The sequence below is a fragment of the Eulemur rufifrons genome, chromosome 17 (assembly GCF_041146395.1).
Source record: "Eulemur rufifrons isolate Redbay chromosome 17, OSU_ERuf_1, whole genome shotgun sequence".
Classification (NCBI taxonomy): Eukaryota; Metazoa; Chordata; class Mammalia; order Primates; family Lemuridae; genus Eulemur; species Eulemur rufifrons.
Window position 1 is genome coordinate 69,962,949 of NC_090999.1, and position 26,637 is coordinate 69,989,585.

Genomic DNA, 26,637 nt, shown 5'->3' on the forward strand with positions numbered 1-26,637 from the left:
TATGCAAATATGTAATTTTACTATGATTTTTTTAATTGTGTGATGGTTAATTTTATGTATCAACTTGACAGGGTTAAAGGATGCCCAGATAGCTGGTAAAAGATTATTTCTGAGTCTGTCAGTGAGGGTTTTTCTGGAAGAGATTACCATTTGAATCAGTAGACTGAATAAAGATCTTCCCTACTGTGGGTGGGCAGCACCCAATATGCCGAGGGCCCAAAGAGAAGGAAAAGACAGAGGAAGGACATATTCTCACTCTCTCTTTTTGAGCTTCAACATTCATCTTCTCCTGCCCTTGGAAATCAGATCTCCTCATTCTCTGACCTACAGACTTGGACTGATTTATAGCACCTGGTTTCCTGGTTCTCTAGCTTGCGCACTGTATTATGGGACTTCTCAGACTCCATAATTGCATAAGCCAATTCCTATAATAAATATCCTCTTATATACCTATATACATCCTGTTGGTTCTGTTTTTCTGGAGAGCCCTCACTAATACAGATTGTTTTAGATGTTAGTTTATATAATGTGTAAATGAATGTATTTATGCATCTAGCTATTTCCTTATATATTTATTTTGATGATATTTATTTATTTTAATGATAAAGTCTAAGTAATAGAATCAGAAAATAGTGATTTTTTGGTAAATTTTTGTAAAATTCTGCTTTTTACACCTAATAACAATTTATATAATTATTGTCAATATATATAATTGCACAAATTTCCTCACAGGAAAACCATGCATTTTCCTTTATTGAACATCTACATAATGTGAAGCACTGAAAACATATTTTAAAATTTAATCCACATCAAATATGATATACATTACACAGATTAAAAAATGCAGAGTTGTGATGGCAGGCCTTTATTATTCTAATCTTTGCATCCTATTAAAATAGTCATTTTAATTAAAATAGACTTAGACATTCTCCTTTCTAAAACAAGATATAACTCTAAATGTGAAACCCAAAGTCGAAATAGGAGAGTCAAATAGAAATTAAAGCCCCTCCTGTAATTACCAGCACATGTTTTCATCATAGGAGCATCCAAAAAACCAACACAGCATCCAAGAGAAAAAGATAAAATTGAATTTTTGAAAATTGGGTTAAATATACTATATTAGTTTTCCAGGGATGCCATAACAAAATACCACAAATTTAGCTGCTTAAAACCACAAGAAGTTTTTTCTCTCACAGTTTTGGAGGCTAGAACTCTAAAATCAAGGTGTCATCAGGGTTATGTTTCCTCTGATGACTCTAGGGAGGAATCCTTCCTTGCTTCTTCAAAGTTTCTAGTTGTTGCCAGTATTCCTTGGCATTCTTTGGCTTGTAGCTGCATTACTCCAATATCTGCCTCCATCTTCACATGGCCTTTTACTCTGTGAACGTCTGTGTGTTCCCTCTGCTTCCTGTAAGGATACAAGTCATTGGATTTTGGGCCACCCTAATCCAGCATAATGTCATCTTAATTACATCTACAAAGACTCTATTTCCAAATAAGTCACATTTGGGGGTTCCAAGTAGTCATGAATGGGGGGGCATACTAAACCCACTAAATACACTCAAAAACAGAATTTTAATTAGTAATCATTTCAATTATATTCAGTCTGCTAGAATGATGTTGAGTATGACCATTTGTCTATGGTAGATATAATTAGTGCTCACCACCATTCAGCTCTTTTTTGGGCTCACAGAAAAAGAAACTAAATTTTGTAACACTTTTTCATTAAGATAGAGCATTATGATTTGTTCTTGTAATAGTGGTGTGAGCAGAATGATGTACCTTACTTTTGGGCTAAATCATTTAATTAGGAGATTCTCTTTCTACCTCTTTTCCTGCTATAGGGAACAAAGAGACCTCATCATTGCAGAGTGTGGGTTGACATAAAAGACAATGCAGCCTCCAATATCCCGGGTCCTTGGTGATATTTTTGAGCTGAACCAACCAAACACGCATTGGTTATTTGCGTGAGTGAGAAACAATTAATGATTTTATGGAATTAATTTAATGTGATTCTTTTTTCTGCAGCGTACCCTTTCCTACCATGACAGATATCTTCTTTCTAGATACTTCCTCTTCTGGGCTCCCATTTACCATTATTAGTCAGATACTCTGATAGTAAATTATCTCACTTATCTGCTGTTTGTTGGGATAAACAACCAATTCTTAACTATTTTATATTACTCAAATATAATTATAAATTATACCAAATGTAATAGCTTGTAAATCCCCAAACTTTAAGAATCTTTTCTTTTCTTATTTATGACACTCAAGAAACAAATATTCTTCTCTTAGACTTTTCAGTTCCTAAAAAACATTATATTTAGAAATGTAAAACAATTCAAATTATAGATATATCAATGTAAAAATACATAAATGTCTTGAGAAATTAAAATGATTACATATTCTCTCTTCTTTCTATTTCGACACTATAATTTTATAGTGAGTTTATAATAAAAACGGGTTATGAACCCTAAGAAAGTGTGCTAAAATGTTTTATTGGCTTATTAACAAAGTTACTCCCTTTTAGATGATACCATTTCCATGGAATTGTACAAGGGGGTTGATGTTGTAATGCATTGTATGGTTCTTGAGATGAAGAATTTTCAGGGGAATATGGGTTGTAAAAGAATCCAAAGCAGAGATGTATGGCAATAACATAAAAATTACAAGTCAATTACCTGCAGAAATAAAAAAGAAAACAATTATGTTTGACAATTTAGGAATATAAATGTAAGAAATACACACTATTTTTTCAATTTCAACTCCCATAATAGAAGAGATCCAATTACAGTATGTTCCAAATTAGAAGGCTAATTAGCTGCTCAAAACTGGCATCTTTGTGATGCAAACTATTGTATTTCAGATCTTAACTTTTAAAATTTTAAACGAATATGCTTTATAGTCTTATGTGGTATATGTATGTGTGTGTGAGAGAGTACATGTGTATACACTCATATTGTCTCCTAAATAATTCTTTAATTCTTCCGTTTGGACTATATTTTTTTGGATCAGAGCCAACCAATATTAATATTGGTTAATTTCTTGAATTTTCTCATTTTAGAATAATGTCACATAATAAGAACCCTGAAACTTTGCAATATCCTGAAGTGACTTATGAATTAATAAAGACTCTGAAATATATTCAATAACATATTTAGTGTTCATCTTTTCCCCTTGGAAGTTGATGCTTCATTTGTCTAAGCAATTAAGCAAAATACTTCTAGTCACATAGCAAGTAGTTTAACTCATACTTAGTACTAAGTCAGAGGATCTAAACTTTGTGTTCATTGTGTATATGGACTATTAATAGATGTTGTTTTTAAAAAATATTTTCAAGTGGGGACTATCAAGTGAAATATATTTATTACAATAATGCCCCTAATTTTAATGGGCAATCATTTATAGGGTAATTATACAGGGGAATGATTGTGTGCGATTTTTTTCATTATTATTTGACTGTGAGTAATTTTTTTCATGGTATTACAATTACCATGTCATTGAACTATAGTTGTAAATAATTCCATTTCTGAAGAATTTTCCAAGCTATAACCACGTATTTATCAATGAAGTTCTTGCCTCTCACTTACTTTCGTATCTGGTATTGACAAATTCTTTCAGTCTTATATGTTATACTTCCTCGTTATGCCATTGCCCTCCATTTTGACTGTTACCATTTGGATTCTCATGGTTTGTTCCATCCATTCTCACCCAACTCTAGTCTATCCTTCACACTGCTATGATTGAATATTTACTTTAACACCAGTTGCTCATATGCCTCTACAGCTACTTCCTGTCCTTGTAGGTCAACTCAAATGCTATATTGATGGCACCTTCTAAAATAATCCTATTAAAAATAACTTCTCTATCATTCCAATTGCTCTTGACTCTATTGCTATAATGATCAAGTGTCTATTTTTGCAGGATGTGTGTTGATTTTGACTCCAAATTTTTAAGTTTATTTTTCCTAAAGACAGGAGTAGACAGTAGTACAGATTACCAAATATTTTCGGTTTTCCTTATGGGTTATGGTAAGGTACTTCCTCTGTGACCCTCGGAATTAGGTGTGGCTATATCTCTTGGTCAATTAAACATGAATAGATGACATATTTATTATACCTCAGGGTAAAGCGTTAAGAGTCAGCACATGACTCATGTTGTCTCTTCTTTTCTTCCATAAAAACTGGCAATATTTCACATAGCCAGCCTAATCTCAGAACATGAATCATATGGAGATGAGTCTCAAAAGACAGGCAGTGATAATGCAGCGTGAGAGGAAAACAAATTTCCATTATTCTTCCTAAAGCTGCATACTCAAAAGGTAGAACACACTACCTTGTGGGAAAAGATGCAAAAAAAAGTGTGTGTAGTAGAGACAGAAGTCATCCTTAAAATCATCAAGGTTTATTTAAATAGTAAGCTCAACTCACCTAAGTTTTGCTGCTTATCAGTTTTCAGGAATATGTTAAAAGAATAGACATAAACCAAATAGATTTTAGCTTAAAAACAAAAACAAAACCTCCTGAAAATAAAAAAGTTATGATGTATTTCTATTCAAAGTTTTGCCAGTCATTGTCTGCAATGTATTGACCTGTAGTCAGTGATTGTTCATGATACAACCATTCCACACTTTAAAAAGTAAGCAGCAAAAAATTCAGAATACCCAGCACAATATTAAAGAACAACAAAGTTGGACACCTGACACTACCCAACTTCAAGAATTTACCATAAAGCTATAGTGTGATTTTAATAAAAGGGCAGACCAATATATCAATGAAACAGAATAGAGAGCCCAGAAATAAACCTACATAAATATATTTAACTGATCTTTGACAAAAGAGCAAAGACAGTGCAATGTAGCAAAGATAGTCTTCTCAACAAATAATGAGGAAATAATAAAACATTCACATGCAAAAAAAAAAAAAGGTCTACACAGATCACACATCCTTCATAAAGATGAATTCTAAATGGATCACAAACATAAATAGAAAATATGAAACTAGGCCAGATGTGGTGGCTCATGCCTGTAATGGTAGCACTTTGGGAGGCTGAGGTGGGAGAATTGCTTGAGGCCAGGAGTTCAAAAACAGCCTGAGCAAGAGTGAGACCCCATCTCTACATAAAACAGAAAAATTAACCAGGCATGGTGGCATGCATCTGTAGTTCCAGCTACTTGGGAGGCTGAGACAGGAGGAAGGATTGCTTGAGCCCAGGAGTTTCAGGTTGCAATGAGCTAGGATGATGCCACTGCACTCTAGCTCAGGTGACAGAGTAAGATGCTTTACAATTTAAAATAAGTGAGATTTTTCCTAATTTTTTCAGTGTTATTCTTGATTCCTTTGCCTTGAATTTCCTCTCTATGCTTACATCCAGGAAAGTCCTTTTGAACTCTTTAAAGTCTATCTCAATCCCTTTCTTATATTGTCTCTCAACTATAAACACATTTTGGCTATTTCTTGAAGATAAAGAGATGATGCTAATAAAAATGCAAATATTATTAAGACTTTGAAAATTCTTCCAGAGAAATCCACATTTTTTTTCTTTTTTTATTAGTTATTCATTTTTATTGACAAATAATTGTATTTTTTTGTGGGGCATATTGTGATATTTTGATATTTGTTTGCAATTTGTTTTCTAGGCCTATGGTTAAAACTAATCTCTATGATCCTTGGACTTTCTTGGCCCATTGCTATTATCAAATCTGTAGAGTTTGTCAACCTTGGTCTTACATTGTGATGAAAGTGTGTGTCTCTTCCACCAGAATGTACCTTCTGGGAGGAAGGTACTGTATTTTATTCATCTCTGGATTCTTAATAGGGCTTCTCTGATAGTTGGCTTTCAAAGTTTGGTAACTTTACCATTCATTACACACCTTCTTCTTGGGAAGCAGTAGCAATAAATTAGATGCCCTTTTAACTTAGCCTTTTAAACTTAATCTCTGGCCCAGCTCAAGAAGTGAATTAGTTCTCAGGGAGAGGAGCAGCAATAATTTTACTGCAGAGAATATAGGAGATATCTTTCTACATCAAATTACCAGCTTCCCTGAATGTATTTCTTAAGAAATATATATTAAAGATAAAAGTCCATCTTCATAATGACCTTCTTTATCCATCTACTTCTATTCTGGCTAAGAGATAGCTTTGGACATTTCAGCATGCTCGAACTGCCTGCATTTCTTTTCCTGAAATCCACATCATAGGAAAGTCCACTTGTAATAAATCTAGGCTTGTGCTAAATTTCCTTTGTGGCTTAATGTTCCATTTTGTGTTGGACAAGAATCCAGTAGAGATGAGATACAGAATTATGATTTTGCTGCATTACACCTTATAGCAAGCCAACTGCCAAAATAGGGCAATAAAACCCACGTGTGTATATTATGAAACAAACATGACTAACAGGTAGCCTTAAATACTCAGAAGGTTTTATGATGATAAACAACATAATGTGGATAGAAGAGGCTTATAGTTCCTCAAATTCTTCAGCAAAGTAATTTCAACCATTCCCAACCTCCATTTATCTTCAGGAAGCAAAATCATGCTAGTGGCAAATTAAAATGTTTGTTAAAAATAATTGAGAACTGGTTGATTCAATATGAATTTGTTATAGAAGAATAGATATTTCAATGATTTGTTAGGATTATTTTGAACATTTTAAGATTGAAAGGGAATTAGTAGTGTTTAATGGAGAGCTTAAATGCCTTGTGTAAAACAATAGTAATGATTTCTCCTCACACTTTTATTAACATAGATTTAAAAAAATTTGAAAGTTCAACTAATTGATCATTATCAAAGCCTTTTGGTCCTCTATTTTAAGTATAAATAAAGTATTTTACAAAGTATTTTGGTAACTGTATTAGATTATTTATGTATAACACTACCTATGAGTTCATAAAATTCAAAAAGTAAATGAAACATAGAGATGTTGTAGAAACCTCTATTTATTCCTAATCCCACTTTGTGCCAAAAAGAAAATTTAGGGTATTATTCTGCTTATATGATGATATTTCTGCCTTGGGTATTTATAAGATGCAGAATTTGAATTAAATAATCATTTTTCTGTCATTGTTCAGATTTTATCAAAAATATATTCTTTCACTTATTTGTTTTATTCTTATTATAAGTTCCTCACAAAATGAGTGTCTTCTATATGCCAGTTATTTTGATAAACAGTGGGATAAAATAATGAGTAAGAGGAAAGGGCCCCTCCTTTCAAGGAACTTGATACATCAATTTTAAACCTACAGAAGCAAAATCCTGTGTGTGTATGTATGTGTCTGTGTTTGTGTGTGTGTGTGTATATATATATATACACACACAAACGTATATATAATAAAGATTAATTAATAAATGTAATAGCATATGAGATATTTTTGACAAATATTATGCTAAGCAATTTGTATATAATGAGCAGTATAGATTGCTATTAAAAATAAAATAATGTATTTCAAAGTTGTATGTAAAGGTGACCCTTGAACAACACTGGCTTCAACTGTATAGGTCCACTTACATGAGAATGTTTTTCAATAAATTATATTGAAAAATATTTTGGAGATTGTGACAATTCGAAAAAATCTCAAAGTTGAACTGTCTAGCGTAGAAATATCAAAAAAATAAAAAATTAGGTATGTCATGAATGCATGAAACTATGTGGATACTAGTCTATTTATCATTTATTATCATTAATATATAAAATATAAATCTTTTATAAAAAGTTAAAATTGATCAAAACTTATGTACATAAACACTTACAGACCATAGTGAGAAATGAAAAAGAAAAAATACAGTGTTAAATCATACCTGCAGAAAATTCATTGTAGCACATACTCTAATATTGTAATATGTTTGTAGCCACCTCCTGTTGCTATTGTGGTGAGCTTAAGTGTTGAGAGAATCTGCTTTAAACACCTTGTGATGTGAATCATCTGGGAGTGAGCAGTTTATCTCTCCAGTAAATTGCATAGTGCCGTAAAAAATGAGCTCATGGTTCTTATGTATTTTTCCCCTTATTTAGTGCAATACTGTAAAACTCAAGTAACACCATGAGACCCAAAGTGCCATTAGTAATGCTGTAAGTGCTCCCAAGAAGCAAAGAGAAGTCACAGCAGCATTACAAGAAAAAGTTGAATTGCTTGATATGTACCGTAGATTGAAGTCTGCAGCTGCTGCTGCCTGTCATTTCAACATAAGAGAAATTTATGAAGCTGTTGCTGTACCTATTCCATCAGGCATGAAAAACTATAACTTTTTACAAAATATCTTTTTATCTCATGTTGAAAATGCAGCTTTAATGTGGGTGCGGGATTGCTATAAGAAATGCATACCTATAAACTCCAATATGATTCCAGAAAAGGCTAAGCCATTATATAATGTGACAATTTAAAGCAAAAAGAAGAAGGATCTAAAGCTTGAGAACTTAATGCCAGCAAAGGATGGTTTGATAATTTTAGAAAGAGATTTGGCTTAAAAAGTGTCAGTATCACGGGAGAAGCAACTTCTGCCTACCAAGAGGCAGCAGACAAGCTCCCAGACTCCATTAAGAATTAAAAATCTCCACAGCCAAGGAAACAATCAACAGGCAAACAGACAACCTACAGAATGAGAGAAAATATCTGCATGCTATACATTCAATAAAGGGCTGATAGCCAGAATCTATTAATACAAAGAACTCAAGCAAATCAGCAAGAAAACATCAACAATCCCATTTAAAAAGTGGGCAAAAGACATGACAGAAGCTTTTCAAAAGAAGATAGCCTAATGGCCTATGAACATATGAAAAAATGCTCAACATCACTAATCATCAGAGAAATGCAAATCAAAACCACAGTGAGATATCACCTAACCCCGGTGAGAATGGTTTTTATCAAAAAGTCCCAAAACAATAGATGCTGGCATGGATGCAGATAGAAACACTTATACACTGTTGGTAGGACTTCAAAGTAGTGCAATCTCTATGGGAAATAGTATGGAGATTCCCCAAAGAGCGAAAAGTAGACCTACCATCTGATCTAGCAATCCCACCCCAAGAAAGAAAGTCATTTTATCAAAAAGGCACTTGCATTCAAATGTTTACTGCAGCGTAATTCACAATAGCAAAGATGTGGAATCAATCCAAATGCTCTTCAATTCATGAGTGAATTAATAAAATGTGATATATGTATACCATGGAGTACTACTCAGCCATGAAAAGTGAATTAATACCCTTTGTAGTAATCTGTATGGAAGTGGAGAACATTCTCCTAAGTGAAGTATCACAACAATGGAAAACAAACACGACATGCGCTCATTATTAATGTGGAACTAACTGATCAACACTCATGTGCACAGGTGGATGGAAGTAAATAAAACACAACAGAAATCATGTAGGGGGTAAGGGGGAGGAAGAGATGGGTGAAATCATACCTAACAGGTTCAATGTATGCTATCTGGGTAACAGACACACTCATAACTTTGACTCAAACAGTACAAAAGCAATGCATGTAACCAAATAATTTGTACCCACATAATATTCTGAAATTAAATAAATAAACACTCTCTCCACAAGGATTAAAATAAATTTTTCTAAAACTAAAAAAAAAAAAAAAATGAAAGAAAGAAAATTATGAGGATAAAGAATATCAGCCTGAATAAGTTTTTTAATGAGACAAAATTACACTATTCTAGGGGAAAAAATGCCACAAAGGACATTTATTGGAAGAGAAGAAAGCACCAGGATTTAAGGCAGGAAGGGATAGACTAACTCGACTGTTTTGTGCAAATGCAGTCTTGTTTATAATTAGGACTGCCTTTACCTATAAAGCTGCTAACCCCTGAGGCTTGAAGGGAAAACACCAGCTGTCAGTCTTTTGGTTGTACAAGAAGACCTGGACAATGAGAACACTTTTTTTCTGGATTAGTTCTATTGATGCTTTGTCCCTGAAGTCAGGAAGTACCTTGCCAATAAGGGACTGCTTTTTAAAGTTCTTTTGATACTGGGCAATGCTTCTGTCCACCCAGCACCCCATGAGTTCAACACTGAAGATATTGAAGTGGTCTACTTACCCCTAAACACAATGTCTCTAATTCAGCCTCTAGCTCAGTGGGCGTGTGGTGTTATGACATATATATTGGTTTTCATCCACGGTTCCTTGCCCTTAACTCCTAAAGTTCTTGTTATATATTGGGGCACTTTAGGCCTCAGAAGCAGGCCTCCAGAGATAGAATCTCTCTCTCTGAATTTCTCATTTCCTTCTTTCATCTGCCCAAGACAGGACTTTAATCCAGAATAATATCTCTATTTTAAGGTCAGCTAATTAGTAACCTTCTATCCGCATGCTACCCTGGTTCCCTTTTGCTATGTATAATTCAATTAGGATGTGTACATCTTTAGAGTCTAGTTATTCTTCTTATCATACCCTCATCTAATTTGTTTATAATTTCATCATGAAAGGATATCGAAAATTATCCAAAGCTTTCCCTGTATTTTTGAGACCAATGTGAATATTATCTATTATGTTGTTAATGTAGTGAATTATATTGATTTATTGCATTGAGTTGTATTCTACTCGTATTGTATTGTGTTGTATTCCATTCATTTTTGTGGAGTAAATGATCCTTTGGCATAAGATATCATCTTCTTTATATTATCACACTTTATTTGTTCTTATTTTTAACTTTACTCATGATATATAATCATCTGATAATTTGTTTGTTTTAGTTCCAAAAATTTAGATTACTCAGGTTAATTGTATGGTCCATGCTGTATTAACCCACATCTACACAATATGTTTCTATAGTTTTTTCCTAAATGTTAACAGAGACTCATAACAGCATGATCTTCCTAAATTATATTTATTGTCCCAACAGGAACTCACTCAAGACTGCCACAGAAAAATATCTTGCCCTTGGGCAGACAGAGTCCATAAGAGGGAAACAATTTTGCTATAGAGTTGTTGCTGTATTTCCCCAAATATGGGCATAAAAGTCTACAGAGAGTCAAATAATTTATCTTAATGAGTAGATATTTAATACCTCAGTCTTGGTAATGTTCACTTACATCATTTTATTGAGTTCATATTTTCTGCAAAAGCAAGCTGTTGATATTTTCTGTTGATACTTGTAAAAATAAAAGGATCACTATGGGTGATTTTTTATAAAATGAGGAGTAAGGTAAAACAAGGCTTTTTATAAAATTTTAATGGTCAAGTTAACATAATTCTATACAGTAATTCAATTCAAAATAAAAGGAATAGACATATTAATTTTAGTCTCAGATCTAAACCAAACTTGCCAATCAAGTTTCGCTTTGGGCAATGCTCTATTACTCGTGGGAACTTTTGCTTTTCTTTTTATTATACTTGGGCTTAAAACACAAAATTAAGAGATTCTAGTTGTCATTTCTTTAAATCATTAAAAATTTATAGGAATCCTGGAAATGAGACATAAATCTTCCTATAAGGACCAAGGAAATAAGCTTAATTAAAGGATCAGGCAAGTAACCTGAAACCACTAAATTCAAGAGGACTCTATTTGAGCTGGAGAATGTGACTTCTCTCTGTACTATTTCAGAAATATCCACAACAGGATCCCCATCTTAAAATAAGTCCTTTGGTACCATTGCAACCAAATATCTAGTTTGCCTAAGAGTGTCCCAGGAAATTATATGGCCACCTACAATAATCCTTACTAAGAGGGGTCAAAAGATAAAAGTATGCTTTACTTATTTTGACCCTATACATCTGATCCAGTATAGCATGTCATCATCTCAGAAGGTTTGAAAATAGTAAAGAATTATTACCAATGAATATCTCCACAGTAACTGTGCTCTAATGATCCAGCGCAAAGCTCAATTTGCAATTACACAGGTCCAGGAACACAATTATATTCCCTGCCACCTCACCCTACCTTTTACACTCACTGCCGTCCTAAACTTCCCACCCTATTGGAAACGGAACAGAATCTGAAGGAGAGAAAATAGAAGGTTCCAGCCAAGTATCCTTATTTTTTCTTCTCTGTCATTTTCAATAATGGGTGGAGGTTTTCTATTGAAACTTAGATTTGTAATGAGATCCTAATATAGCTTCATAAAGCAGAACCTGGGGGGATTTTCCTGACCCATTTTTAAGTCTTCACATTCAGCCAAGCATGAGCCCTCCATTGGGGTTGCCCTAGCCATAGTCTGAGTATAGCTGGGCTAAATGTCACCGTTAGAGCACATGCTGTTCTCCATATATCACAACGCTTTATGAATAGATAAGAGTGAAATAAATAAGACAAATGGTATGGGCTGAATTGTGCCCCCCCCCCAAAATATATGTTGAAGTCCAAGTCCCAGTATCTCAGAATGTGAACTTAATTGGAAATAATATTACAGATGTGATTAGCTAAGATAACATCATATTGGAGCACGGCGAACCCTTACTACAATATGACTGCAGTCCTCATAGGAGAGAAATTTGGACAGAGACACAGAGGGGAGAATGCCATGTGATGATAGAGGCAGAGCCTGAGGTGCTGCAGCTGCAAGCTAAGGAATGCCAAGGATTTCTGGCCAATCCCTAGAAGCTAGGAAGATAGAAGGAAAGATTTTTCACTACAGGTTTCAGAGGGTTCATGGCCCCACTAACACCTTGATTTTAAACTTCCAGGTTCCTGAACTGTGTGGCAACAAATCTCTGCTGTTTTAAGCCACCCAGTTTGTGGTACTTTCATCCCTAGGAAACTAATACAAGAACCCTTATCCAAGAGTTTTTGGGCATATAGATTAATAAATAAAAGACTATTTAAAATTAAAACAGTGTAAGTTTCCTTTAATGGTCAAGTTTACATAATTTTACATACTACCTCCACCCGTAAGCAAGAATAACTCTTCATAGAAAGATAAGAACTAGATGGAGTAAATTTTAGATGAAAATAAAGAATGCTGCATTTTTGGCTTATCCATCTACAAAGTTTAGTAGTCTCCAAAATCACCCTTACTTCTAATGCCAGCTACAAATGTGGGAGGCCTCCAGACCAGCTTCAGGTTTAGTAATTTCCTAAATGGACCCACAGTATTTACTAAAAGCTGTTTTACTCACAGTAACAATTTATTACAATGACACGATGTGGATTAAAATCAGACAAGGAACAGGTATATGGGACAGAACTCAGGAGAGCTCTCAGTGTGGAGTTTCCCAGCATCCTCTCCCAGTCGAGTTGCACAGACAGCATTTACTTCTCTCAGCAACTGTGTGAGACAATAGACATGGAATATAGCCAACAAGTGCAGATCACCTGATGCCCAAAGATTTCACTGGAGTTGTACCCTCGAGACATGGTTGACTGCCCACATGGCTGACATTAGTTTCAAGCTCCTCCAGAGGTTCCAGCTGCTCTAAGGTCCCACCATAAATCACGTGGTTTGCACAGACTATGTGGCATGGGCCACATAGGTAAACAACCTCACTCCTGATAGGTAGGATTTTCCAAAGGCTTAGAGATCACCTCCCAGAGGCTAAGAGCAAAATGCCAAACATTTCTTTGAGCAAGATCTCTTATTGCACAATATCATCTATTTCAATTCTTAGAACACAAAAGCTATGCTACATAACCGCCTGAGGGAAACTGCTCTTTTTTTTCTAACTAATCCTTGCTGATCTTTCAGGTCTGTGTCACTCCTTAAAGATGCCTTTCCTAACCTAATTAAGTAATGAAAATTTAGAAGTAGATCATCAGAGTTTACTTATTAATATTTCAATAATATCATCAACCCATTCCACCTTCTCCACTCTCCTCAACTATTGGCCTGTCATCTTGGTCTTTCATGATCACACAAAGATGGCTGCCACGGTAACACACAACCCAGCAGGAAGAAAGGGCATGAGCAATGTCTTTTCCTTGAGATGCTGTGATTTGCAGTCATAGAAGATGTTAGATCCGGAGCTGAGAGAGAGACACAGGAAGCCTCACATGTAGCAAAATGCTGGGTGCAGATGGGTGGAGGCCAAAAAAAGCATCCACGAGAGAAAAGGGGAGAGACTTGGGTTTTACTGAGAGTTTCTCTGGGGCTGGGGGGTAAGTAAGTGGGCCAGAAAAGCCGCTTGTAATGAATTCTTTTTCAAACAACCAGCTCCTAGGACCCCTGCCCCAGTCACATCCAACCTTCAGCTCCCGCGTTGTCCTTATGAGAAGAGCTAGGGAGGGATAAACTTTGTCCCAGTGGGGGCATGGGGGAAGGAATGCTGGCTGTAGCTGTCTCATAGATTACAAAGTCTGGGGACTCTCCAGATTCCTGCGGCTATTGTTTTCCAAGCCTAAATTTTGCATTAATCACATTCTATCCTATACATACTTTTCAGGTTCCCAGCTGGAACAAACCTTACAGAAGAAATGCCTCACAAAAATCTTCTTGCCCAAAAATGGGTTACATGGCCTGGCATAGCTGCTAGAGAAGTAGCGGAAATATGTAGCCACCAAACAGAAATGGGGTTGGCCTTCTGTTAGCAATGGAAATTGGGAGAATAACTCCGGGAAAGGGTACTTACAGTGACTGTTACATACCTTTTTTATTTAGCTCAGTGATGAATACTTGGTTATTCTTCAGCAAATGTTCAATGTATGAATAAAGGGATGGACTAGGTTATAAAAGAGAAAGAGTTAACTTTGGCATCTTTTTTTAACACATTGACTGCCACACTAGAAAATTTTTCTTTTCCTTGGAGCCACGGTGTTTTGTTATGAAAACAGAACAAAAACTTTGAAAACAAAACAATCCTTTCTAATTTAATGAAAAATTTATTAACTTCTATTCATTTAATCCATGTTTTTAGAATTAAATTGCCATTGTTAATTATAATAATAAGAACATCAACAAGTAAGATTTTCATGAACCAGTTGCAGGGTTTTGCTCAGGTTTTCTTCAGGAGGCCCTGGGCTCTAAACTAGCATGAGTTAAATACAACTCACATGGCAGTTATGTGTTAAACATAACTCTTGCTCTTTTTCTTACTGATTTCGATGGTTTAGGTCAAATTGTTTAATATGTGCCTAACTTTTCCTCATTTGTAAAATGATGATAATTTTCTTCTGGGATGTAGCCAGGGTTAAAAGATTATACCAATATGTAAAGCATCCTTTACACACTTGGTATATAGTGGATATTTTACAATAAGAAGAAAACTGTAAAATTTATGCCTTGTAACACACAACAGTTGAATAAGGAAGCGGTATACAAGCAAGCATGCCTCTGTGCTCTGTTTTTGGGTATGCGTGGCTTTCTGGTATATACTGAAGGGAAGGCCAGTCCAGAGGCAGAGGGAAGCTGCTGGTGCCGGCAGGTAAGTGCTGTGCTCACCATCTGGAACTCCACTGCTGTTTAAGCTCTTCCTTCCTCCTTGAACTCATTTAAGTAAATCCACTCAGACTACTGCATATTTTTAAACCCATATATTCTACTAAAGATAGAAGAATAGGGCAGAGCCTGGAGACATATTTTGCCCCTCCTACACTCTTGTCATTTTGTTTAGTCTTCTTTTCATCCAAGATAAACAAGGCTTGCCTATTCAGACCCATCTTTTGTTAACATTTATGCTAGCACTGTGGTTGGGCTAACTGGGTGTGATTTTCTAAGGATAAATACTATTATCAAAATGTAAGAGGAGCTTCCCATAAGAGTGCTTTATAAAATACCAGGCATAATATGAGTATTTACTCAGTGTGGTGGGCCATGGACAAACTGTTGCTTACAAAGCCCTTAGCCTGGAAATGTATGTGTGTAGCAAATCCTATGTGTAAGACCTTATGTTAAATTGAACAAATCCAAGACGTGTGTTATGGTTATAAATCTAATATTGGGAACACAGAAATGAGGTCTCTGGAACAAGCAGTTCCAGTGTGGTTTCATTGTTATGGAGGCCAGCCACATGGTCCGGCTTGCTGGATAGAGGTACTGAGGGCAAGTTGATCCAGAGTTTCCCTGACATAGGATGATGCCGGAACTGTTTATTATAACCACAAATAACAAGACTCAGACTCCCAGCTCATTTACAAGTGCTGTGAAAACAAATTTTCTCTGAAAACATACAATGTTTTCATTTACACAGTATCCTTCTTCTGTCAAGTCTGTTATGTAAACCTGACACCATTCTCATCACACCCTGAGTTTATGAAGTATTCAGATGAAAATTATGGAATTGAACACATACAACAGATACTATTTTTTACTTTTCAGAGGGTGAAAATGTTATTTCTCTTTAATGTTACTTCCTATTATATCCCTCTCCGATCATTTGCAATGCTATTACATTTCTATAAAAATTTTTACCTTTGATACATTTTAAAAATCTTAAAATGGCATATCATAAAATATGCTTTTAGAGCAAGCTACTTTTACTGTTATAGCTCTCAAATAAATCATAAATCAGAAGAGAAATTACTTTTTCTTTATTAGGTAGTTTATGTATATTAAGCTCTATAAAAGACACATTGGACCATCAAGTGAATTTGAATACTGAATACTATGTTAAGAAACAAGTAAAAAGAATTATATTCAGTTTCTCTCCTTATTAAACACTTCCTTTAAAAACTGATTTCTTAAATAAACTATTATAGACAGGATGATGCTGATTCTATCCTAGAAGCATCATGAGCACTCTAAACACTATAAAACTTTCTATCAGTTTTAGAATTGCAAAGTATATTATTAACCTGATTCTTAGAATACTATGCATTTTGTGCACTAAAGGAAAGCATAATTTTCTGAAGTGAATTTTCAGAAATGTAGTTCATCAAGATGCTCAGAGTATAACACAATTCTATGGTCCATTATGTTTGGAGATCATATAGCTTCTCTGGAGATGCAACATATATTAAATTATATTAAAGGCCTCAATAAACTCTGAAACAAAGTATATATGAAGATTTAAGTTAGTTTAACTTACAGTTTTCCATCTTTAATTTATCCGAGAAACTTCTTCCTCTACCTCACAATCAAAACTATTCAGTATAATTAGGATCCCACAGAATTTATATTCAGGAAAACTAAAGTAAGCTAAAGTTCAAACCAGCACTATATGCCTGCGAGAACATCTGATAAAAATCCTAAAAGCCTCTGTGGAATAAAGCATGCTGTATAAAAGTGTCTGTTTCTGACAGGAAGAAAGATCAGGGACATGGAAACCCTCATTGGTTGTGACATACAATGAAAACTTTGTCAAGTTATTTCACTAACGTTGCTTAATCTTGCCTTAAAAGGTAGTTACCAACATAGTGTTGAGTTCTCTAGTTGTTTTTTATATCTATAATATGATGAAAATATAAACTTCTCCTGGTATCATCTGTTTTATTGTATCATATATTTTACTGATTTTATGTGATTTATGGCATTTATGGTATTGATACCACAGTATTAATTTTTTATTACCTTGAATGTGGCTCCATGTATTATACCATTTTATCAACAGTAACAACCAATATAAATACTTTCAAAAGTTACTTGGGTCATGTTCTTAGATTTGCCATTTATCTTGTATAATTTTCAACTAGGTGATTACCAAAATTTAAATATACAACTCACATAATTTATTTCAGTTATCACATAGTAATACTTTTGTAAACATACTTGGAAAAATTCTGTGTGATTTATCTTTAGCACATTTTAAGGTATTTGTCTTTTTTGAGAGTAATGATGGACTTAGATCCTTTTAAAGAATCACCTTGATACAGTTGACTACAAGTACTATTTCTTTTTATGAAGCTCAAATTGTCATCATTTGGCTGGTGAGAACTTGGATACTCTGACCCCTTCGTTCTTATTAGCAGTATTTTAGACATCATCCAGATTTTCTTTGCTTTCAGGCAGTCATGAGATGTCTTTGGGTTATCTTGACTTTTTTTCCCCAAAGTATTGATTTTGTTGTCTCTTAGTTAGGATGATATCTGAGGTACAAATTTGGGTGCTGAGGTTCACTGAAAATATCCCTATCTAAGAAGTGGCAGGCAGAGTGACACCAGAAGTTTCAGAAATTCTTTTATGTCTGATAAAAGATTTATTTTATTAATAGATCACAAAATAATATTTATTTTTCTAACTATTTTAAATTTACACAGTTATTAGCCTTTCTGATATAAACTTTATTCAATGCATTTCCCATTTGGTTGAGTTAGCAGCTTATATATCTTTTCTGTCATTAGAAATTTTAAAAATCAACTTTAATATACCATGCTATTTTTAATATCTATTTTTCTAAATATCAAATAATATTAATTAAATATCAAAGAATGTTAATTGAATAATGGTTAATTTTCCATTCATATCACTCAATGATTTAGGTAATTATGCAGCCAGCGTAAAAGAGAGTAGCAATTTTTGAAATTTTTCCATGAGCTATTTGACATTGAAAATAACTCAGAACCCAATTGTTTGCTGACTTTTAAAATAATTTGTGTAGATGCATGCCAAAATACAGTTTGGATCTAAATATAATGATCAGAATTATGCCTAATATTAATGTGCCATTATAAGTGTAGTCTGGCAGGATTTCTGGGGGACTGAACAAGGGACAGGGGTTCCAGCAGCTCTTGCCTATTCCTGTATTGTGTAGTTGGCTAGAAATAACTGGAAGTGTGAACACAAAGAAGTGATATGAGTGGTTATGGTAAATGGTCCAAAGTTTCTTTAATTAGAATGTCTCTAGAATAATAGGATAAAAATTCTGAATAAAAGTGAGGAAATTGATGTTATATAAGGAATAACAAAGTTGCAAGCAAATTACAGGAAATGACCCTTGAATAATTCTCAAGCTTGTTTGCAATTGATAAGTGCATTCCTGAAATACTGAAAATGTTATCATAGACTAGACATTAAGGAACCTGAGAAAAACCACACTGTGGTATTTATTTATCAGGCATGATGATGTGAAACAATGAGGACTTTCCTTTGTATGTAATAATGAGGGATAATATTCAGTATGCAAGTAAAAAATAAATTAAACAATTTTGATAACTGCTTTCAGGACAAAACCCAGGCACCGCAAATACATACACACACATAAACAAAGCATGTATGTATGTTTAAGATCATCTTAACAAAAAAAATTAATACCAAATTAAATTTAGGCAAAAATCCATGGCTCTGTGTTATACACAATCAAGCTAACATCATAATAAATATCCTGTAATAAGTTACACGATGAGAACTGACACTTTTGCTTTATTAGTAAATAATTATTACATACTTGGATAATATTCATTATTGCTATGACCAGATTAATCTAAATATTTACTAAACTCATAAATTCACACTGTGATAATAATGTGTTAAATAATGTGTAATAGTTTGAAATGACAAGTTTTGCAAACAGATGTTCATAAAGCATTTTTAAATGCATAATTATATTGAAAAGCAATATCCTATTCAATCATTTGTATATGAATTTAACTTGTTGTACTATTAATACTAAATGAACTGAATTACTTGTTTTGATTGTTTCAAATTGCTTCTCATATTAAGATCATTCTAAAATAATATATGATTTTCTTGAGCCTCAGTTCTTTTTCTCAGAAAATAATTTGCATTTTTTCCACATCAATATTAAGGACTGTTATTGATTTGTCAGCTTCTAATTGTGTCATCATTAATCTTGTTTCAAAGGAAGAAATATTTAAAAACTTGGTTTTTGTTTTGTACAGCCACTGTACGTAATGAAAACTGATTGATAGCTAATTTTATATCAATGCAAGATATTTTCATTTCCAATCTTATAACCAATATTGATAAAAACATGTTCTTTGAGTTAAGTGAAAACACACAGATGGTATCCAAATTCAGACAAGATGTTGGCACTTTACTTTTATTTGGAGAAGAATATGTCCTTCCAGGAAAGCTTTAATAAATGGAACAAGCATTACCAGACAGTATGGAATGCTGGCAGGAAAAGAATATGCTAAAAATAGTATTTTTACATTGCCTATGACTATGAAATAACAGATGTTTTCCTGAGGAAAAAAGCTAGCTCCAAGATGATGTAATCACACTTTTGAATAGAACACCAAAACATTTAAAGGGGAACGTAATACATTTGTAATAAAATAAAAATGTGATCTTTTCACTTGAGAGGGAAACAAACACAGTGCAGTGAGGCAGAGAGGTCTTCACTGACTAGTCATCTTTGGAGCTAAATTTCAGAAACAGAAAGGTGATGTATAAAACGGTGTCCACCCTCACTTTGTAAGATTTAATTTATAATGTGCTAGATACTGATAGTTAATAGTATGTTAATTTTATCCTCTTCAGTGTTAATTTGTGAAGGCATTAGTTGAACGACAAGTCTTATTCCTGGAAGAAGTTTATTTCTGCACAGCCCTTTGATTTTTATGAAGCCTCAGAGTATTGTCCAGGTGCCTGACTTGGAGGTAGGTGGCTTGCTCTTTTAAGGTGACACTTTTTGAAGCTATTGCAAAAGGTATTTTTACTAAAACTTTTTAAAAATTATTTTTTCTATACCTCTCATATTGAAACTTTAGGTAATAAAGTTTGGAAGAAATGAAAGAAGTACTTCTTGGGAAAACGGGACTACCCCACAAAATGTATTTGATCTGAGAGATAATGCTAACTTAAGATATAAATACTGCAAAAAAGAGTTTGAATTAAAATCACAAATGGAAGAGTATAATATCCAAAAGCACTAGGATGTTTGCGAGGGCACTTTTACCTGAATTTTGCTATTGAACAGATGGAATATAAAGTCAAAGTTTCAGGATGGAAAAACATTAATCAAAATAGCTTTCCTTAAGCAGTAAAAATATCAAATGCATGCTAGACACATTGTGTTTATTTCAGAGATGGGAAAACTGAGTTTACAGAAGTGAGTCACCTGCCCAAGGGAAAAGATATTAAGTGACTGAGTCAGTAGAGAAAATATTTAGAGCTTTTTAGGGTGGTGTGATTTCTGCACAATATGATTGACTTTATATCTGATCAAATTTTATAAGTAGGATGGGGATTTCCAGATTTTCTTCACGTTATCCCAACCTTGCCTGAGATGGATATGAGGATCTCATGGCCTGGCCTTATAGCATCTGCTTTTCTTAAAAGTGTCTCTTATGTTCAAAATCACAGATTTTTTTCCCAGGAACAGATAGCCTGTTGTGCTGTTAAGAAAAATGAGAAATGCTTCCATTCTAGAACCACATAGCCAGGGAACTAACTATGCTGATAATATCAGTCATCATGTACTGTCATGTACCTATGTCTCTTATGTCTCCTGTATTATGCTAAAGATAAATATTCATATAAATTATTTTTCATCTTCAGTAGCAACCCTGAAGAAAAGGCACCCATTCTAGTTTTTCATGAAGACATTGAGGTTTAGAGAAGTATTGCTTCTACAGTCACATGGCAAGTCAATGGTAGAGGTAGCATGATTTATCTGCCAGGTGGGAAAAGAAGAAGAAATAAAAAATAAACTGTCGTTGCTGGAATAAAAACTTTTGGAATCGTTTTGGAATAAAAACTTGCTCTAACTATGCTATATGGCTAGCCTCTCACCTTTTGATTATATAAGAACTACAACCTATGTTCTTGTAATCATTGCACAATTCTCAACTGATTAATTAACATACACTTGCTACAACAATTTCTGAATATTTCCTTTTTGCTTTAATTTTTCACTCATATAAAAGAACCTCTATAATAGTGTCCACCTCCATATCCCTAGATATATCACAGGTTGGTTTAGTTTTACTCTGTATTTAAGTAAGAGTATATATTATATGTATGTTTAAATAATAGATATTTAGATGTACATATATGGCTCTCTAGCTGATCAGATTGAATTATAATGATTTTTATTTAGGAGATTTATCTGGTAAAATATGGCATCTTTGATGATGGGTCAAATTCTGTCCCCCCAGAATTCAGATACTGAAATCCTAACATCCAGTACCTAAGAATGTGAACTTATTTGGAAAGGGTCACTGCAGAAGTAATTAGTCAAGTTAAGGTGAGATCATACTGAAGTAGGGTGGGTTCCAATCTATTATGATTGATGTCCTCATAAAAAGGGTAAATTTGGACACAGACAAATGCACACAAAGAGAATGACATGTGAACATGAAGGCGGAGATGAGGTGATGAGTCTGCAAGCCAAGAAACAGCAAAGTTCACTAGCAAGCCTACAGAAACTAGGAGAGAAGCACGGAACAGAGTCTCCCTCACAGCATCAGAAGGAACCAACCCTGTCAAAACCTTGATCTTGGACTTTTCACCTCCAGAACTGTGAAACAACGAATTTATATATTTTTAAGTTGCTAAAATTGAGGTACTTTGTTATGGCACCTCAGGAAACTAATACAGTAAGCTTTACTCTAAGACGTGGTCCTGGCTCTTAATGTTTGGCCTTCCCAGTTTCCAGGAGTATTAAAAATGCGTCAAGCAGGTCCCAAGAGACTCCTCTTCCACCAGCATTGCTCATCCTCTAATATGTGTTCTTCTTGCAGTCCTTGATCAGCCCCTTCTGGTAAGCTGTGGCTGATCTCAGTCTGCAAATGTGCCGTGCAGATTTCAATCATGGGCTTACAGAGGACCCCCATCCTGACTTATGAATTTCAGTCTCTGCACAGCATACTCTCCAGCACAATGGGGCACCCTTGCTCTGCAAAACCCCAATCTCTGCATAGACTTAAGAAACTTGTCTCCAGGAGAAGCTGGGGTGATTGTGGAGCTCACATCATGGAAGTTCAGGGATTGCAGCTTTCCACTGACTGTTGTCCACTTCCTGAAACCAGATGCCTCATACGCTTTGTCCAATTTTACAGTTGCTTACAGCAGCAGAACTATTTCAGTTCCAGTTATTCTGTCAAGGCCAACCTGTGTCTTTAAAGGTGTAACAGGAAATCTAATCATTTAGGTGTTGATAAGCTATATCTAAATTCCTATGGAATTCTGACTATAAAACTACATCACACCATCCCTATAGCTAATCTAATTTTTTTGGTTGATAGCAATCCTCCTGTCTTCTTTTTTCTCCATAGTTTATTTTCAGAGGAAATATGAAAATAGAAAATCTATAAAACTGTAGAGGCCCAATATGTAATTTCTTTTTTAGAACCATGATGAAAGTGACCCCATTCCATTCTAGATGTTGATCTGAAATCTCTTTGTTTATAATGTGAGATAAAAGTCTAAGACCTCAGTTTAGGTGGTAGGTAAACAGACCCGCACACAGCTGGTGCAAACCAGAGCAGACGACCTCAGTTACCTCTAAATCATGAATGTATCGTTATAATACTAAAGGTCACTCCACCAAGTGACATTGCCATCATTTTCTGTAGTGGGATGGGGAACCTGCAGCATCAGGGCAACACGTGGCCTTCTCGATCCTTGTGAGGGCTTTTGACTGAATCCTAATTCTACAGAACAAATCCTGCCCAGATGAGCAGGTGGAGGTCCTGGACGTCAAGGTGGACCTCCCAGGTGGGTGGAGGTCACAGGATTGTCTTCCACAGATCATCAACTGTAGTTGAACAGTAATTGCCTGAAGCTGAGAACCCACCCTTTAAAAGCTCTGTATTTCTGCTTGTTGGAAGGATGATGGCATTTTTCAGACAATAATATCCATCTTCTTCATTTGCCTGCAAATTACTAGACTTCTCTTTCCTTCTACCCCCCAAAAATAATCCCTCCCTCACAAATATTTTTAACCTTGTTTTAAATGTTTGAAAAAGGTAATAAAATCCTTTAAAACACTGAATGATATTTATATGTCTGTTGTCATTTTCAAAGATTTATCAATTCTTTTGATTTCAGGCATAACTGACAGATTAACTAAGGCTAAGAACTCCCTTCCATTTCAGGAGATTGTTAGGCCTAGTGAGAGTGTACCAAATGTTTACAGTGGGTTTTTGTTTTGTTTGTTTTTTGTTGTTGTTGTTGTTTTCTTTCTTTTCTTTTTTTTTTTTTTTTTTTTTTTTGCTATTACCACCAAAGATGTATATTTTCAGGTTTGGTACCTAGATTCGCTCCTAAATGGTTCTAAACTTTACAGTAAAAGAATTCTTTGTCTTTTTCAAAGTGAAATGTGAAGAAGTTTTTAGTTTAAGTATAGTATTGACTTGAAAAATATTAGCCCTTTTTAATAAAAATTTACAATTTTAGGTAGATCAAAATTCTAGCTTAAGACTTAACATAAAGCATGTGATCTATCTGTCTTGAATTAAATAATACCTGCTACATATAAATATCCTTTAAGAGACCCTTTGAACCCACAAGTTTTGGGAATATAATATTTAGAACTGTTTTGAAACTTTAACCTGTTGTCATTCTGTACACAATAAATCAAAAGAATTACCTAAGTTGTCCAAGTTGCTGGCACCAAAACCCAGGATGTTCTTTCTATTAATAAAACACAATTTGATAATTTTCTTCTTTTGTCTTAATCTAAAATGAATGTCACTTAGTATTGACATTGAAGGATTTTGGACATTCAGTTCCTGACCCTTCGTCTTTGAAGCAGTTATGCATTATGTTGAAGCATATCTCCACGTCTGCAATGCCCTTCTATCAGTACTGCATTTCTTGTATTTTCCTTATCTAATTTATACATAACTCTTGTTCTAATTTAGAATAAGCTCTTATCTGAATGCTTCTGTCTCCTCTCTATTTTCATAAAAGTTTGTAGGTGAATTGTAACATTTTAATATATCATTTAATAAAGAATAAAATATTTTAATATGCATGGTCCTTGATTTACTGGTCTCTCTCCTGAACTATTTTGTAAGCCTTTTGTGGGTAAAAAGCATGTCATGTGGCACTTTCTATCCTATAATAGCACCTTACCTTGAACCACAGTGTCTAATAAGTGTTTGGTGAATGAGTAAATGTACGAACAACAGTGCCTCACAGGTGCTTAGGAAATATTCACAGAATAAAGTGCATAAGGAAATATAAAAGGAAATCTCTCTCCTTTGTTACATATACTCTTATTTTACTTAGAAAGTGAAAAGGATATCTATATGTTAAACAAAAATTTGGGATTTTATATTTCATATGCATTTTGAAAAATTAGTTGTCTTAGTTTTACTTAGTTTCTTCACTGAAAACTCAGAAGTATCACAAATACAACGTTTAGGAAATGGCACAAACCACCACTAGCAGAAGACAGATCCTAAATTTTCCTGCAGCACATTTCTTATTAGTGATCACAATCCCCCAGTAACATTATCCCAAAGCTTCATTAATCTTTTAGAATTCAAAATATCATGGTTAGAAATATCATCAAAACAAAAACAAAGATCAAAATATACAGCCTTTTCACTCCATTCAAAAGCTACTATTTCTGCTTGAATAAATAGCATCATTAAATGCCTAACTTGCATTTTTAATACCACACAGTATATGTGAGTTTTCTTTTTTTTTAATCTATTTGGCCAGTCATTTGAGAGGAGCATTCAGTCTGTTAAAATTAATTGATAGCATTGATATATGGGACGTCGGTCTGTTCATCCTTTTGGGTAGTCCCTTATTGCTTTATTTTACCTCTTGTTCTATTATTTTATAAAAGCTGTGAGTTTGGGAGGTTTTTTTTTTAGGTGGTTTTACACTGGTGGGTATTTGTTATACTGATTTGTGTATAATGCTGTCCTTAGTATTTCATGCAGGGCAGGTCTAGTCATGGCAAATCCCCTTAGTGTTTGCTTGTCTGGAAAAGACTTAATTTCTCTGTCTATTGTGAAACTTAGTCTTGCAAGATACAAAAATTCTAGGCTGGCCGTTGTTTTGTTTAAGCCAATTGAAGATGAGGCCCCTATTCCTTCTGGCTTGTAAGGTTTCTGCTGAGAAGTCTGCAGTCAGCCCGATGGGTTTTCCTTTATAGGTTGTTTGATGTTTTCATCTTGCTGCTTGCAGAATTTTCTCCTTCATTTTGTTTTTTGGCCAGGTTGATTACTATGTGTCTCAGAGATGACTCGTTTGCTGTGAATCTTCCTGGTGTTTGATGTCCATCTTGTATCTGTATGACTGAATTCTGGTGATACCTGGGAAGTTTTCCTCAATAATTTCCTCAGATAGGTTTTCCATGCTTTTAGTCCTTTCTTCTTCTCCCTCAGGGATACTTCTTCCTTCTTTTGCCCCAGGAATACCTATATTCAAAGATTAGTTCAATTCACATAGTCCCATATCTCTTTCAGTGATTGCTCAGACATTTTTAGACTCTTCTCTGCCTCTTTGAATAACTGTTATCTTGAGCATCTTGTCTTCAAGCTTGGAGATTCTTTCTTCTCCTTGGTTTAGCCTGTTATAGATTTCTGCTGTATTTTGAAATTTTCTAAATGACTTTTTCATTTCTTTACGTTCCATTATACCCGTTTCTATGTTGTCTAGCTCTCTAGTGATTTCTTCACATTTTTCATTAATTTCCTGAAATATTTTTTGGCTTCTTTCTGTTGGCTTTCAGCTTTCTTTTCAATTACTTTCATCTTATTTGCCATCCATATTCTGAATTCCATTTCTGTCATTTTGGCAATTTCCTGGTGGGTGGACTCCAGTACTGTAGCTCCACGGTGTTTTCATGGGAGTGTCAAACTATTTTGTTTTTTCATGTTGCCAGGGTTCTTTTACTGGTTTCTTCTCATCTGGCTCCTCTTCTCTTGGTTCTGGGTTAGTAAGATTGCGGGGCACCTGGATTTT